The sequence below is a fragment of the Ursus americanus genome, chromosome 31 (genome assembly GCF_024610735.1).
Source record: "Ursus americanus isolate L20-20 chromosome 31, mUrsAme1.1.p, whole genome shotgun sequence".
Classification (NCBI taxonomy): Eukaryota; Metazoa; Chordata; class Mammalia; order Carnivora; family Ursidae; genus Ursus; species Ursus americanus.
The window spans coordinates 8,790,340-8,805,552 of NC_142157.1; the positions used below are offsets into that span (position 1 = coordinate 8,790,340).

Here is a 15,213-nt window from a genome sequence, read left to right on the forward strand (position 1 = left end):
GTTGTATGTGAGTGAAGAATCACTGAATTCTACTCCAGAAACCAATATTGCTCTGAATGTTAACTAAAATTTAAATAATAGCAAAAAAGAAACTGGTATACTTTACATGACAAGAGTAATATAATATTTCAAATTTAAAAAGAGGCTTTAGAAGTAATATATGAAAGGAAAATTCAAACCAACTTAGTATAAAATGGATGCCTCTTTTCTTGCATTTTTTTTGGTGTGTATATAAGTAAAAATGCAGTAAGTGCCCATCTAATTTGATAGATATGGTAGGAATGAAAGTTTTAAAGTGAAAAAAATTAGTTTTGCTTCTATAAATAAGAAGATAGTGATAGCAAGGAAAATCTCCAGCCAGGAAAATATTTGACATTTTTCTCAACTGTTAAGAGTCAGAAAACACAAACATCTCTCTGAGGTTCTTCAGGTATCATCCTGAATTTCTACTGACATCACCTCTTTGCTTTGCATTCACTCTAAAGGGCGGCTTTGTAGTTATAATCAGATAGTAATTAGAGCATGAGAACTTATATACGACAATAAAGTATTGTTAAAATATAAGGTGTTTTCCTGCACATGTATCAGCTTTTGTCACATCCACAATTTTGTTCCATGAGATTTGAGTCACAAGAACCATGATGTCTTTAATTTTTCTAAATTAAATCCAATCTGACTTAGCTTCCTCACTAGAGATGTTGAAAATGCTATCTATCTATCTATCTATCTATCTATCTATCTATCTATCTATCTATCTATCTACCTATCTATCTTATCTATCTGTCTTCCTGGCTCCTATTCCTTCTCTTAGGTACACAAACCCAAAAACAATGGGGAAGAGCCTCAGATCTTCAGTGCCTGGTGGCCACCACTTCTGGTCATCCTGGCCCAAGGGTTTCTGTCATCCATTCGCAGATATGAAACCTCATGCCTCTGGATCACATTTGGCCTCAGGACCATCTATATAGAATCCTAGGCTGATGTCTAGCTTTCCTGGCACACATGCTCCTTAGGGCCCTGTGTCTAAGTGAGCCCCTAACAGAACCTACGACTGGTGTGAATCCCCTTTCAACAACCCCATCCCTGGCCCCCAGCTGTCCGTCTTCTTTCACCTTTGCAGTTTTTCTCCAAGTATAGATCCTGGACCACCAGTGGCACCTGAGGACTGTTTTTCATTTTAGAGTTTGTCAGGCAACTCTAATGTGTAACCAGGGTTGAGAATCATTGTTCTAGATTTAAGAATGATTATGATGACAGAGATATTGAGAATATTCAGAATATAAATACATTTTAAAGTATTTAAATGAATAAAGACCAGTACAAGTAGGTTTTTAGGGAATTTAGAAGAGAAATCAGTAGATCAGTCTCTTCATTAGCTGAGAAAACCTTCTTGAAAAAGTGGGCTTTGAGGAGTACAAGCTGCGGAATATTCTGGACCTTCTCCTTCTTGCATGTTGGGGGATTTCCAGAGCTAGGCTGTCATCTTGGACTGTGAGGTGACTGGGAATGTAGATCACGCATGACTGAGCAATAAGATAGAAAGAGCCTGAGTCCTTGATACTTGACATGAGCAAACTGACCCCGGATCCCCTATATCCAGACATTTTTATACATGAAAGAAATAAACCAATCTTGTTTAAGCCACTTATCTTGGGGTTTTCCTGTCATTTGTAACCAAGGTCAATAGCTGTACCTACTACATGTGTGAACAAGAGAATCTCACCAAAACAACAGATTGATGAATTACTCGTATTTTATATAGCCTTAGAGTTTAAAGTGTAATGTAAAAGTGACTGTGACTACCCTTTGTGGTATAGAACAAAACACAAACCTGATAATTAACAAATACTTCCGTCTCCCATGTGTCACAAGAGAACTGCGAGGCCAGGGAAAGAAAGTTGCATGCTGGTTAAGTGTGTATTCTGTGAATCAATCAATACAACAATCACATGCGCCAGGCCATACTGTGAACCCAACTGTCTATTTTGAGCTTCAATTTCTCTTAAATATTTTTCTCTTTTGTTTACACACCAAAAAGCAATATAGTATTAGAAAATACCTAATGCACAAAAATATTTCTCCTCTAGAAAAAAAGATATAAAAATTGTGAAAACTCTAGTTATAAAGGAAAATGTGACTATTGACTATCATTAATTCACTTAACAGCATTACTGAATTTCTGGGCAAAGCTGTTCATTTTGTAGGTTTTATGATCCTTCTTAAGCTAGAGACTTAAATGATCAAGCCCTACACTTTCAAGATCCCTCAAGTGCCTTCAGGGGCCACGTGGGTAAGTTAAACAGTCCCCAGGTGGGGTTATGGGAAAATGGGGAACATCTGCGCCTCTGAACCAGGCAGCTTAGTTCCAATGATGAACGCCCTGGGTGAGTGGGTCGCCAATATCATTGGAGCTTCTGACTTTTTGGAAGCAGTCAAATGCTTGCTTTTAAAATGTGTTACCTCCTGGGGTGCCTGGGTGGTGCAGTCCTTAAGCCTCTGCCTTTGGCTCAGGGCATGATCCTGGCGTCATGGGATCGAGCCCCACATCAGGCTCCTCCGCTATGAGCCTACTTCTTCCTCTCCCACTCCCCCTGCTTGTGTCCCCTCTCTCGCTGGCTGTCTCTCTCTCTGTCAAATAAATAAATAAAATCTTTAAAAAAAAATAAAAAAATAAAAAGAATGTCTTACCTCCTGATAGTTAATTCAAAAATATAAAAACACAAATCAAACAACTCTGTGAGCAGAGGACCATCTCCAGTTTAAAGTCTAAAGGCAATTGGATCTGAGTTTGCAAAGTCAGATTTTAAAATATTACTTTGATTTGGTCTCAGTATAACTGCTTTAATTGGTTAAAAATTGTGTGAACCCAACATAAAGGGTAAACAACAAATGACAATTTGTCAAGTGGTGAAGAGACACGCTGAATTAATTGCCCAGATGGACTGACTGTTACATACCTTTAACGCCAGATAGAACTTAACTAGGACAAAACTTCTGAGGAATTTGTGACTTCGTTTTCCCAGGCCAATGAGGACTTGGGGATAACCACAAATTTTGGTGCCAACGGTCTATGACTTTTGTCTCCTAGATTGCACCTACCAGTCACTCTGTCAGGGAGATGACATTCCTTCTTCGAGGGATTTTGAGAAGTCTGTCGAATGTTTTTTACGTGCTGGGAGCTACATTAGGTGCTAAAGACACAAAGTTGAGTAAATCCCTCTCTGTCTTCAAAGAATTCACAGCTTAGTGGGGGAGAAAGAAGCACAAACAAATGTAATACAACACATTATTTGTTATTAAACCGAAGATGCCATCAACTACGAGATGCACCATTAATTTTTGTACCTCTAAGAAAAAGTAATCATTGTCAAGATTAAAGGTTTCATGGAGAGTACTCAGCTTTAGATCTAAGCAAGTGCTCAGTTAATGTTCGCAATTACTAGCAGAGGTAATTAATGATAGAACTTGAACTTGAAGAAAGAGTAGGTCTTTTCCAAGAAATAAGGGAGTAAATAGATTCCAGGGAGGAAGAACAGAATACACAGAGACCCAGAGGCCTTTTACTGGAACATTCTGCCTGCTGGTTGTGCTGTAGTAAGTGAGGTTTTTCCCTTGAGGAATTGTCAATCTTTTTGACACCCTCCTCCTTCTCCTGCATCTTCCTTCCCGGCCCTCCAATCCCAACACACACACACACACACACACACACACACACACACACACAAAGGCAGCGTGATTCTTTCAACTTTATACTCAAAAGCGTGCACCTGGCCCTGTACTCAGTCATGAACTTGGTTCCTGAGAGCAATGACACTAGTTACTTGTCTTCTATTTCACTCCTCACTCCCCCATTTCACCCTCTTCTTGGGCGAAGCCTTTGTCCAACATCTTTTGTTTAAGAGGATTAATTGCCAGCTCCCAGTGTCTGTCAGTTTCTTTCAGGGAACTTCATGCAAATAAGGCTCCAGGTGGCCTGCCCTGATTTCCCAGAGTTCCCCCAGGGTAACACTCTATTAGGACATTCGCTACAAATAACATTTATTGAGCCTACTAAAGGCTCAGAGAAGTTACTGGACTTGCACAAAACTACCCAGTTAACAACAGAGCTGACCCGTTCAGTGTTTTGCTATGATATGCTGCATCGCCATTCAAAATGGTTTTTTTCCATAAGGATTTTTCTTCTCAGTATTGTTCTTATTAACACACTGCCCCCTTTTTAGAAAACAACTAGCATTTTGAGTAAGAAACCTAGCCAGTCTTTAAATTTGGGCCCATCTGTCCATTCCTTCCTCCCTCCACACATAGTTCCTGAGTACCAGCTTAGGGTATTCAGCTACAAGTAGAGGATTTGAGCTTGAACAAGACCAACATCGTCCCTACTCTCACAGAGCTTACAGTCTAGCAGAGAAGGAAATTAAAACAATTCTCAAGGCCAAGAGCAAAGGTAGCTTAGGGAAAGCTTCTCAGAGGGAGTTCCTGCTTAAGAAAGAGACCAAAAGGTTGGGGAGAATTAGCTCGATAAAGGGATGGGGGGAGAGAGCTGATAAAATGACTTATGAAATACTTTGCAAACCCTGCGCCAGCAGACCTACGAAAGATTGTGAGGTTATCGATCACACATCCCTCTCTAACTCTCCAGTCTTTGTCTCAGGTCTTCCTTCCACCAAGCTCCTTATCTCTGCTCCCTTCTCAGAGCAACCTCTCTTTAATTCTGTGTAACTCTTGGCTTACGGATGCTTATTATACTGTTAAGGTATTAGTACACTTTTGTGCTTGAGCTCCTGGAGACAGGACCCTTTCTGGGTGCAAGAATGACCTGATTATTTGTCTTGATTGCCTGGAAAGAGACCTCTCAGACCAGATCCTGGAGCTGAGACAGATGCAAGGGGCTAACAGAGTGGAATTTGGTTTCTCTTGGTCTTGATTCCGAAGGAAGAAACATGCGTAGAAGTCAGGCAAGGGGTGGTTGTAATAGCGTTTTTCACACTTTTTTAATTGAGACCCATAGTAAGAACTACATAGCATAGCAACTCAGAATACCCAATTTGTGTATTTTATATTTTGGGCTCTGATTAGTGTTTCTCAGAGTGGCAATCTATTAATGGTTACAAAATCAGCTCAGTGGTTTGTGATGAGCACTTTAAACAATGAAACAGAGGAGTATCCATGCAAAGACAGGCTGTGGAACAGTGAAGAAGATACCCATGGTGTCAGTCTTTTGGAGCTAGAATTTATGCATCTTGGACTTCCTGAGTCTCTGTTTCTTACATTGTTATATGAAACTTCACACAGATCAGTGGTGATGGCTGTGGATTCTGGAGTATGGATTCAAATCTCGGCTTTGCTACTTAGAGGCTGCATGATGTGAGATACTTAGCATCGGACACCCTGCTTGCCTTGCGTGTCAAATGGAGATAATGGCAGCATTCATCTCATCCAGTTGCAAGGATTAAGGAGATAATGCAGGGTTGGGTACATATAAACACTCAGTAAATAGTAGCTCTTGTATTTCCACCTTTTATTTATCCCTAGTAGTAGAGTTAAATTTTTCTCAGTTTGCAGTGTAGGACCAAGGGAAGAGTTCTGAAGTAGAGGGCTCTAGGGGTTAGCTTGCTTAGGGGCAGCAGATATCAAAGTGAAAGAACCACCAGCGGAAACTGAAACCCCAAGGGCCAGAGTGGAGGCCACTGAGTCCCTCTGGTGCTAATCATTGAGTGTCCAGGGTGTTATTTTCTTAAATTAAGAAGTTCTTCTTAGAGTTCCTCTCTCTAGTATCAACGCACTTTTGACCCTAGCTCCTGGCTACTTGTTTAGATCGAATTCCAGTTTGTCACAGAAACTTGACTGAGCCTGAATGTGTATATCCCCACAAATTTTTACTTGACATTCCCTGAAGTTTCTCTTTGTTTGGGTACCCTTTCTGCTTGTCAATCTTTTCTTGGCCACATAACTTCTTTCCCGCATGTAGCAATATACGAAGTGTTGGTTTTTGTTTTAAATCTTGGGGTAGAAAGAGAAAAAAATACTGAATAAGATGATGGGAGAAAAAAAAGGAAGGCATCTTGTCAAAACATCTTATAAAAGCAAACATAGTCTGTGTCAAAAACATTTAATGAATTTGATGTATACTTCTTATTTCCACTCCAAAAAATGAGTTGACATTTACTTGTGAAACACTCCCATAGGTATATCTAGAATCTCAAAAGAAATTCCAACTTTTGGCATGATAGACATAAAACATTTTATAAGTATTTTAACGATGAAATATACAATTTAAACTTTTCTTAAAATTGTTGTTTTGCAAAGAAAAATATCAATATCATTATTTTTAAAATATGTAGCACTTTAAAAAAGTGCTATTTTTTCTGTAACTGTTCTCCACAGAAAAATACTTTACTGTTAAAATTTTGTACACATTTCTTACATCATTTGAAAATAATTAAGATCTTGTATAAAATTATATTACATAAATGTACAAATATTACCCAAATCAGAAACTTTTCAAAACTTTAGATATTTCCTGAATAATACACATATTTATTTTTAACTAGCTTAGACGTCAAGAGCTAAAGACTAATATTCTCCTGTAATCACTCTTTCCTATGAAAATACTACAGGATTTTTAATGAGAGTGTAAACAAACCATTGTTTCAGGTTTTATTTATACCGGAGCTGCCTGGCAAAACCCCATGCCTGATCCAGCCATTTGTCGTGATTCCAAATACATTTTTAAAAGAGATCCTTGTTATCTTCAATATTTCCTCCTTAGGGTCTATTTCCAAGGCCTGTTTTTCCTATTATTTTTTCCCCCAAGACTGATTTGTGTGAGCCACTTTTAACCAAAACGTTTATTTTTTTTTTCCTCCTTCTGAGAGTAATGTAGGAATCCTATAAGCCAGAAATAATCTGTTAACGTACTGGTGTTAGTTCTTTTCTCTTCTACTGAGCCATTTTTTAAAAGTCGTTGGCTATCAGCATAAAGAGCAGAGACCCGGGGCACAGGAAGGTATCATCACGTGAGTGGAAGGTGGTGGAAAGTTCACACCGGCCAAGAAGTGTACATATTTGTTTACGGACCACCGTTTGTTAAATTTAATAGTGGTGAACGGTAGCCTGTAAGTAGCTTCGCTGAGCCCAAACGGGAAATACAGTAAGGAGACACTAACATCTCCTAGGCGGTGCCGGGACAGGGCGGGGCAGGCGGGCACCCGCCGGAGCCGGGAGCGGGAGCCGGAAGGGCGGACTCGAGGGGACGGGTCTAGCCGGCCTGGGCGGGGCCGAGCCAAGGCAGGTCCGGTTGGGGCGGAGCCGGGTGGGAGGGAGGAGCCGGGGGCGGGGCCGGGTGGGAGGGAGGAGCCGGGGGCGGGGGCGGGGGCGGGGGCGGGGGCGGGTGGGAGGGAGGACCCGTGGGAGAGCTGTATCCTCGCGCCCGAGGGCTCGCAGGCACCTGATAGGGAGCAAATGGTTGTTTCCACACGTGGAGAACTTTTAATGAACACGTGAGGGAAGGGAGGCAATGTCTGCGGAAAATCTACCTCACAACCCTGGCGTCCGACTCCAGCCCGCTGCACGACAGCTCGTTTGCTGTGCTCCCCGGGAGGGGGGTGGAGGGAAGGGGGTGTGTGTCTACGCCCCCTTTCATTGGTGCCCCCTCTCTCGGCCACAGGCTTTCAGCGAAGCGCTCTCAAACAGTCCCCGCCCTAGGAGGTGGCCACGCAGGCCGTGTGCGCCTGCGCCTAGCGCCCCACGGCGGGGGGCGGGGTCGCCGAGGAAAGGGGCGGCTCTCCCGCCGTCGCGCACGGGGCGGAGCCGTGGGGGCGGTGCGGCCCGGCGCCCAGCGGCCTGACCTCCCCGAACGCCGGGTCCCGTGACGTCACCTCGCCGTGACGCGCACGCTGTAGGAAAACTGTAAGTTTCTGAGGATTCCTGCAGCTCCCTGGGCCTGCGGGGCTCGCCCTGTTGCTCGCATTCCCGGTGTCGGTGGTGGCTGCGGGCGTTTGATCCTTGGGCGATCAGGGAGCCGCCGAACGTGGTGAAGGGACAGGTGCCTGCCCAGAGCGGGAGCGCGCCCTCTGGGGCGGGCGGGACCGGGAGTGCGAGGAGGCGAGGCCGCGCCCCGCGGGACAGGCCGGCACTTCTTCCCTGGGGCAGAGAGGGCTCTAGGGGACGGCGAGCGAGGACAAGGAAGGAACGGGGAAGGTCCAAATGGGAGCGACCCCCATTTTTCCCCTTCCTTGATTGGGGGGCTTAGATTCCCCCTTAGCCCTGGAGTTTGACATGGGAAGTCTGGAATGGAGGGTTTCTTCAGAGACTCCACATCTAGGCTTCCTTTGGGATCCTGCAAGTGACCAGATCGCTGAGGACAAGCTGTAAAGATAACCATCTGCTGCCTCAGTTTCCTTTTTGTGTAAAATGGAGGTGAAGTAGCCTCTGGGCTAATTGTCATTCGCACAGAACCGGGAACATTGTGAGAGCCTATGAGGTAACACAAGCATGTAAACTTGCTAGGTGAAAGCTTAGAAAGACAATCGTTATAATGAGAATGTGGTGGCCAATGGCCATTTAACCAAGGTCTTGTAAGTAGGGATCTTTTTCACAGTCTTGCCTCCTCAGCCCCCTCGCAGCCACCCCAGATCTGATCATGGACAACACTTGAGTCTGATAGGGATCTGAACTGTTGTCACTGAACTTAGTGGAACAGGGATCGAGAAATGACTGGTGCCCCGATCACAATGTTCTTTACAATTATGAGGTCCTCGTGGCTGATTTTTTCATAGATAGTTTTTGTCACGTTGGAACTAGTACATTATACTCAACGCGGATACACTGAGTTTTAGGGATTGTTGCTGTGTGGACTTGAAATATCTGATCATCACATCTGACTTTGAAAGTTTTGGCTTGCCAAGGGTTACATTATTGAGGAGTTAGTACTATAATAATTCTCAAATTTAGAGATAAATATTTGTTAGGAACTTTGAAGGGAAGACCATTGTACACATCTCAGGGTGTATTTATTCCAGATTGAGAGATCACATTTCTGTTAATTCAGTTTATCCTCCTTTGAGAAGCCTTAGAATTAGAAAGCAGGGGTGCTAATTTTGGTTCTACCAGTTAATAGCTTTGTGTTCAAAGACAAGTGACCCAAATTTGGGATTTTCTTTTTCTGTCTAAAATGGGAGATGATTGTGTATTTGCTGTTGCTTTTTCAAGGATCAAATGCGATCACAAGTGTAAGAATGAAAGGCCAAGTATGGTCTTGTTATTAAGAAATTCCCATAGGTCCCCTAGCCTGGATAAGAGGTATGTTTATTCAGAAGTCAGGTTCTGAGTCAGAACTAGAAATAGAGCAGCAAACAAGATAGTTCCCAACCTGGTGGAGCTCACTTTCCAGCGAATAGGCTACATTTTCCAGTGAATAGGCTACGAAGAATAAGTACTTAATATTATTTTGGAAAGTGATTAAGTACAGTGAGGTAGAGGAGGATAGGGGAATGACAGTGGGGGAACAGGGCAGCTTGTTTTAGATGCGGTCTGTGAGGGAAGGCCTTCCAAAAAAGGTGACAGCTGAGTCTATTGAGTGAGAGGAAGAGCCTGAGGTAAGAACATTGCAGGCAAGGCTCATAAGAGCATAAGCACTTACATGGAGCCTACTGTATGTGAGGCAGGCTTCTAAACACTAAATTTTTACACCAGCCTTATGCGGTAAGTACTCCTATCTCCATTTTTATGGGAGAAGAAACCGACACACAGGAGGCTTTGCTCAAGGTTGTACAGCTAAAATGTGATAGAGACAGCATGTGAATTTGGGCTACCCTGCTTCAGAGTTCACGCTCCAGATGACAGTCCTGTATGGTAGGAGCAACAAAGGAGCAATGGTCTGATGGGGAAGCTAGCCTGAGGGGGCCAACGCATAGCAAGGGAAGGGGAAAGTGGTGGCAGATGATGTTGGAGGACCAGGCCGGATTTTGGGGGCCCTTGCAGGCTACGGTGAAGTAGAGATGTTATTTTAGGTGTGATAGAAAACCACTGAAATGTTTAGAGCAGGGAAATAGCATTTGATTTTACTTTTATTGGCTGGAGAATTAACTGTAAGGTCATGGAGTGGGGGGTGGGGATCACAAATGGGGAGGTAGGAGGCTTTGTCTCTACCCTGAAGGAGAGATGCTCGTGTCTTGGCCTTGGGGAAGTGGTCGTAGAGATGATAGTAAGTAGTCGAATTCATGATACACTTTTGAGGGTAGAGCGACTGGTTTGGATTTACTAACCCGGAGTGTGAGGAAAAGGAAGAGGAAAAGTCATGACTTCTGAGGTTTTAGGCTAGAACAACTGGGAGAACTGAACAGGTTGAAAGGGGTTTGGTGAGAAAATCCTGAATTCTGTTTTGGACTAGTTTTAGATGCCTTGTAGGCATAGTAACGGTAATACTAGAGCTAGTAGTACTAGGAAGCACTTTGTAGGCATAAACTGTGGGGGCAGGGTTTTAAGCACTTTTACATGTATTAATTAATTTAATCCTTACACCAATTGTATGTGCTAGGGAACATTATAGTCCCCATTTTGCAAATGAGAACACAGAGGCACGGAGAGGTTAAAAGTGACTTGCCTAAAATCACCCAGCTTGGGAGTGACAGAGCCAGGGTTCAAAACCCAGCAGTCTGGCTTCGGAGTCCACACAATCAATGTCTGTAAACTACCTGTAAGTCAACTTGTTGAGCAGACAGTTGGATATATGAATTTGGAACTCAGGGGAATAGTCAGAGCTGGAGACTCAACATTTATATTTCTGAAGAGAAAGCCTGCTTTTGTTCCTCATCTAAGCGTTGGTTGGCAGTGGAGGAAAAAGAACACAGGCAATTGTGCTGTGCTGACTGGACTTTAATTACTTTGATTGAGTTCACACAGCCAATATCCGGTATCCCCCTTCCATGAAGTTCTGTGAGGGTGAGGTGTGTATCTTTTTTACTTCTCTGTCTCTAGTTCCTAATCCAGTGCCTGCCATGTAGTAGCTGTTAGGGATGACTTTATATACAGGGCATTTGATTAAGTTTTGTGAGTTCAGAAATGAATAAAACATACCACTCTCCTTGGGAGCAGAGTTTGAGGAAGAACCTGTGGGAATAAAACCAGAGTAGACCAAATGCATAAATACATGCTGATCATTTCATTCTGGCCTTCTGCACCGCCCTCCACCCCATATACTTGAGGGATGGGGCATGAAGGGGTCAAAGGAGCAAAAGAATGCCTAGGCAATTGCACAGTGAATTTGAGGCTCCCCAAGAGTGCTCTTCAACAAAAGAATTACTCATAATCTTGCATATTTTACTATATTTGCATTAGCTTTATTTGGCAATGATATAATTTTCACCAAATGAAATAAATTCTGATATTTTAGTATCATTGTGGAGTGATGAGTTTTTCCCGTTCTATTACCTCAGTGTTGACAGGATTTACTAGTGAAATAAGGGAGTTGGCTTGAAATGTTGCTGCTCGCATAATACAGGGTGATGGAGGGGCTGTGTGAGGTATTCAGGCAGGATTCCACAGTTTAAGTGTATCACGCCAAAGTTCCACATATTGGAGTAAGTTTCAGTTTCTCTGCTGATCATCTCTTTAACATTGAGATATATTTTTTTTTTGTCACAGAAAGGGGATCTGGTAGTATATGTCATAGTTGGAATTACAGATTACACCTCATATTTGGAACGTTGTGGAATGTAGAAACTAGAACAATATGCACAGAAATGTGTGTCTTATTTCTGTAGATCTTTTTAAGGGTATACTCTAACGTCAGTACATTTGTTACAATTTTATTACTTCCTAACGTGAGTATTTCGAATTTGAACCATTAAAAGATTTTATAAAATTACAGCATTGTAGATTTTGTGATTAATTTCAGAGTGTCTTCTTAACAATATATAAAGTTATATCTCGTTTAGCTTTTTCAGTTTTCATTGGGAGAGTTGCTGTGAACAACCAAGTCCACCATCACTCTAAATGGAACTCTCCACAAATATAAATGTAGAAATGTGCCATCTCATTTTGCAGTTCACAAAACCTTAAATCTGCTACCTGGCCTTCCCCAAATTTAATGGGGTTGAAATGATTAGTATTTCTTTATCCCACAATTGCAGCTAGCTTTCTCTGGAATATCAGATATGCATGTATGGTATAAAGGATCTTGAAGGGGCTGCTGATTGCTCAGGCTTTGTCGTTTTTTAAGTTCAGGCTTAGCGAGGGCAGGTTGATGATTGTTTAATTGTGCTAGAAAGCTCCCAGCATGGCAGGCATAATGGTAAGTCTTTCTGTTTGAAGACAGGAGCCCCTCTTTGTAGCACTGACTATCCTAGATAACTTCTAAAATCCAAATTCTTTTAAAAATCTATGTTTACATGAGCAAATTTAGAGACTACTAGTTAAGAATACAAATGTAAGTATATGGAAATTGTTTCTTGTAGAAAATTATGTGTCTAGCTCACTGATAACATATAGTGGGCACTAAATATTTTTTTTAATATTTAAACTTATAGTTTCTGTTAATCTTGCATATTACCTTGAACTCTTACATGTGTGTGTATGTATATATATGTGTGGTGCATATACCAGCTCCATATACACACACATACACACACTTTGTATATTTGCAGTAATAGCTGAATACTAGTTTGTGTACTTTTGCTTAGCATTGTAAATGTTTGAATATGTTTAATGTAAACAGTTAAGTGTCACTTAAATTTGATTCATTTGGTACATGGTTACTTAGAAATTAAGATCTTGAGGCTTGATTTTTTTTCCCCCCCGCATAAATAATAATGACTGCTCATTAGTAAGCCTGGGTGGAGACTAAGCTTTAGTGACAGATTAATCAAATTTTTATCCCAAAAGAACATACAAGAAGAAAATTCTTAGGTTTAAGCAGAAACAACCTGTTGATGGAAGGAATAATTTGACCATAACTCCCTACCACAGCTATAATTCTTACGATATTACTATCCTATAGACAGCATTCTTTTCTTTGGTCCTTATACTGCAAAAGTGCTAGCTTAAAGCTGCATTCTAGATAAATGTGATATAAATACTGAAATATATGGAGTATGGAACTGTGCATTTAGCTCAGTAGATCTCCACTAGGGATGATTTTATTCCTTACCCCAAGTCACTCTGGAGACATTTGGCAAATGTCTAGACACATTTTTGGTTATTACAACTATGTGTGAGGGCATTGTGCCTGTCATGTAGTTGGTGGAGGCCAGGGATGTTCTTAAATATCCTATAAGGCATAGGACAACCCCAACAGTAAAAAAGTATCCAGTTCAAAATACCAGTACTTCTGATATTGAGAAACCCTGCAATAAGTAACTTTTTTTCTTTCTTCCTTACTATTTTTTGTGGATGGGTTTTTTTTGTTTTTTATGCTTTAGAGGTTGAGGCAGTAGTTTTAAGTGGCAAACACAAGACTTGAACAAAAGATTGTGTTGAACTGCTTTTGGAGAGCTGAGCCAATTTGGTTCATTTATTGCAAGGAAAATAGTTTTTGTAGCTAATAGCCTTGATTTTTTTGTTGTTGTTGTTGCCAATATGTGTAGTGTTTTTGGTTTGTATTTAGCTATGAATGTTTTTTTCTTTTTTTTTTTTTAAGATTTTATTTATTTATTTGACAGAGATAGAGACAGCCAGCGAGAGAGGGAACACAAGCAGGGGGAGTGGGAGAGGAAGAAGCAGGCTCCTAGCGGAGGAGCCTGATGTGGGGCTCGATCCCATAACGCCGAGATCACGCCCTGAGCCGAAGGCAGATGCTTAGCCGCTGTGCCACCCAGGCGCCCCATATGAACGTTTTTTTCTTAGTAAATTAATTAAATTTGGAAATTATATAATCCTGGGTTGTAACAGGTTTGCTAGTATGAATCTCCTTCATATATTGAATTAACTATCTCACAGTTACGTGGTTATTTATGTATTTCAGAAATCCTTTACATTAATTTTTATATGTGATTTTCATGAACACCCCTGAAATGTGTAGGGCATGCATTACCATCACTATTTGCCAGATGAGGAAACAGACTTAGATCAAATGATTTGCTGTATTTTTACAGCAAGTTAGGGACAAAAGCAAATCTAGGACTTTGAGAGATTTTGATGCTTAGGACATTTTTAAGGTTACTAGTTATCTCATTTGGTCTTCCTGACTGTCCTGTGAAAACTGGGAACTTACTTAAGGTCACCCAACTCATAATGTAGTTTTGACTATTTTCACTGACCTATGCTGCCTCTCCAGATATTCTCTAATAAATAAATTTGACAGTTTCTGGATAAATTCACCAGATCCATGCTTAACCTAGCTAAGTAGGTCTCCTGACACTGTAAGAGAGGAAAAAGTCTCCATCATCTTTGGGTCTCAGTCTGGGCCTAAGGATTAAATTGACATAAGACAGATTAGCAGTAGAAAAACATACAAACTTTATTAAACTTGTACAGGGGAGCCTTCAATGAAGATCCAAAGATCTTCGCAGAACAGGAAGCTTTTATACATTTTAGATAACGAAACAATAAATTTGTGAAGAATTGACAAGACCCAGAGGAGTCTGGGCTAGGGGTAGTAAATGGTGAAGAAGTAACGACAAAGATAAGGATTAGTTTAGTAAGATTTCTTTGTACAGGTTTCTCAGCTCCAAGTTCCCCATCTCTGGTGATAAGAATATCTTCCTTCCTCCTGGTACAGGGAGGATACCTTTCACATGGGAGTTTTATCTTTTACTTTCAGGACAAAAAAAGGAGAGTCAGAGCGTCCTTGCACCTGCTTTTTCTTAAGTATCTTTGACTCAAAATAATCAAAATGTCAAAATGGCATATTTGGGGGTGACATTCTGGTTTCCTACAACATGTAGTTAGACGTTCATGTTGTCACTTGAAGCAGTTGGTGATTCAGTGCTTGTCATCCTACTGTGATTGGACTTGAGTGGAATCTTCACTGAGTTTTGATAAAGTGTGAGGTAGTGCTACTTGCTCTGTAGAATCCATTTTTTGAGCACATTAAGTCCAAAAGCAGTGTGAGGAGATGGCTCTCAGCTGTATTTAAGTATACTTTGGTGAGGCAACCCACTTGGCATGATTCACTTTGCCATTCTGATAGAGGGATTTAGATTTGGACTAGGATTTCCATTCATTCTGATTTTTAAATTAGAAACCATATTATTCTCTTTAGCCATTGCCATTTTT

General features: G+C 41.4%; 1 protein-coding gene across 4 annotated transcripts in view; it reads left to right on the plus strand.

Moving 5' to 3' along the window:
* The first annotated feature begins 7,758 nt into the window (after positions 1 to 7,758).
* The window catches only part of ZNF438 (zinc finger protein 438), a 172,311-nt gene continuing 164,856 nt past the window's right edge, over positions 7,759 to 15,213 (plus strand). For 2 of the 4 annotated variants that reach the window (XM_087857568.1, XM_045786437.2), the window contains exon 1: positions 7,760 to 7,908. The gene's annotated coding sequence lies outside the window, so the exon portion shown is untranslated. Of the gene's footprint in view, positions 7,909 to 15,213 lie in introns of all 4 variants that reach the window. The other 2 variants (XM_087857570.1, XM_045786438.2) reach the window with 2 other exon arrangements.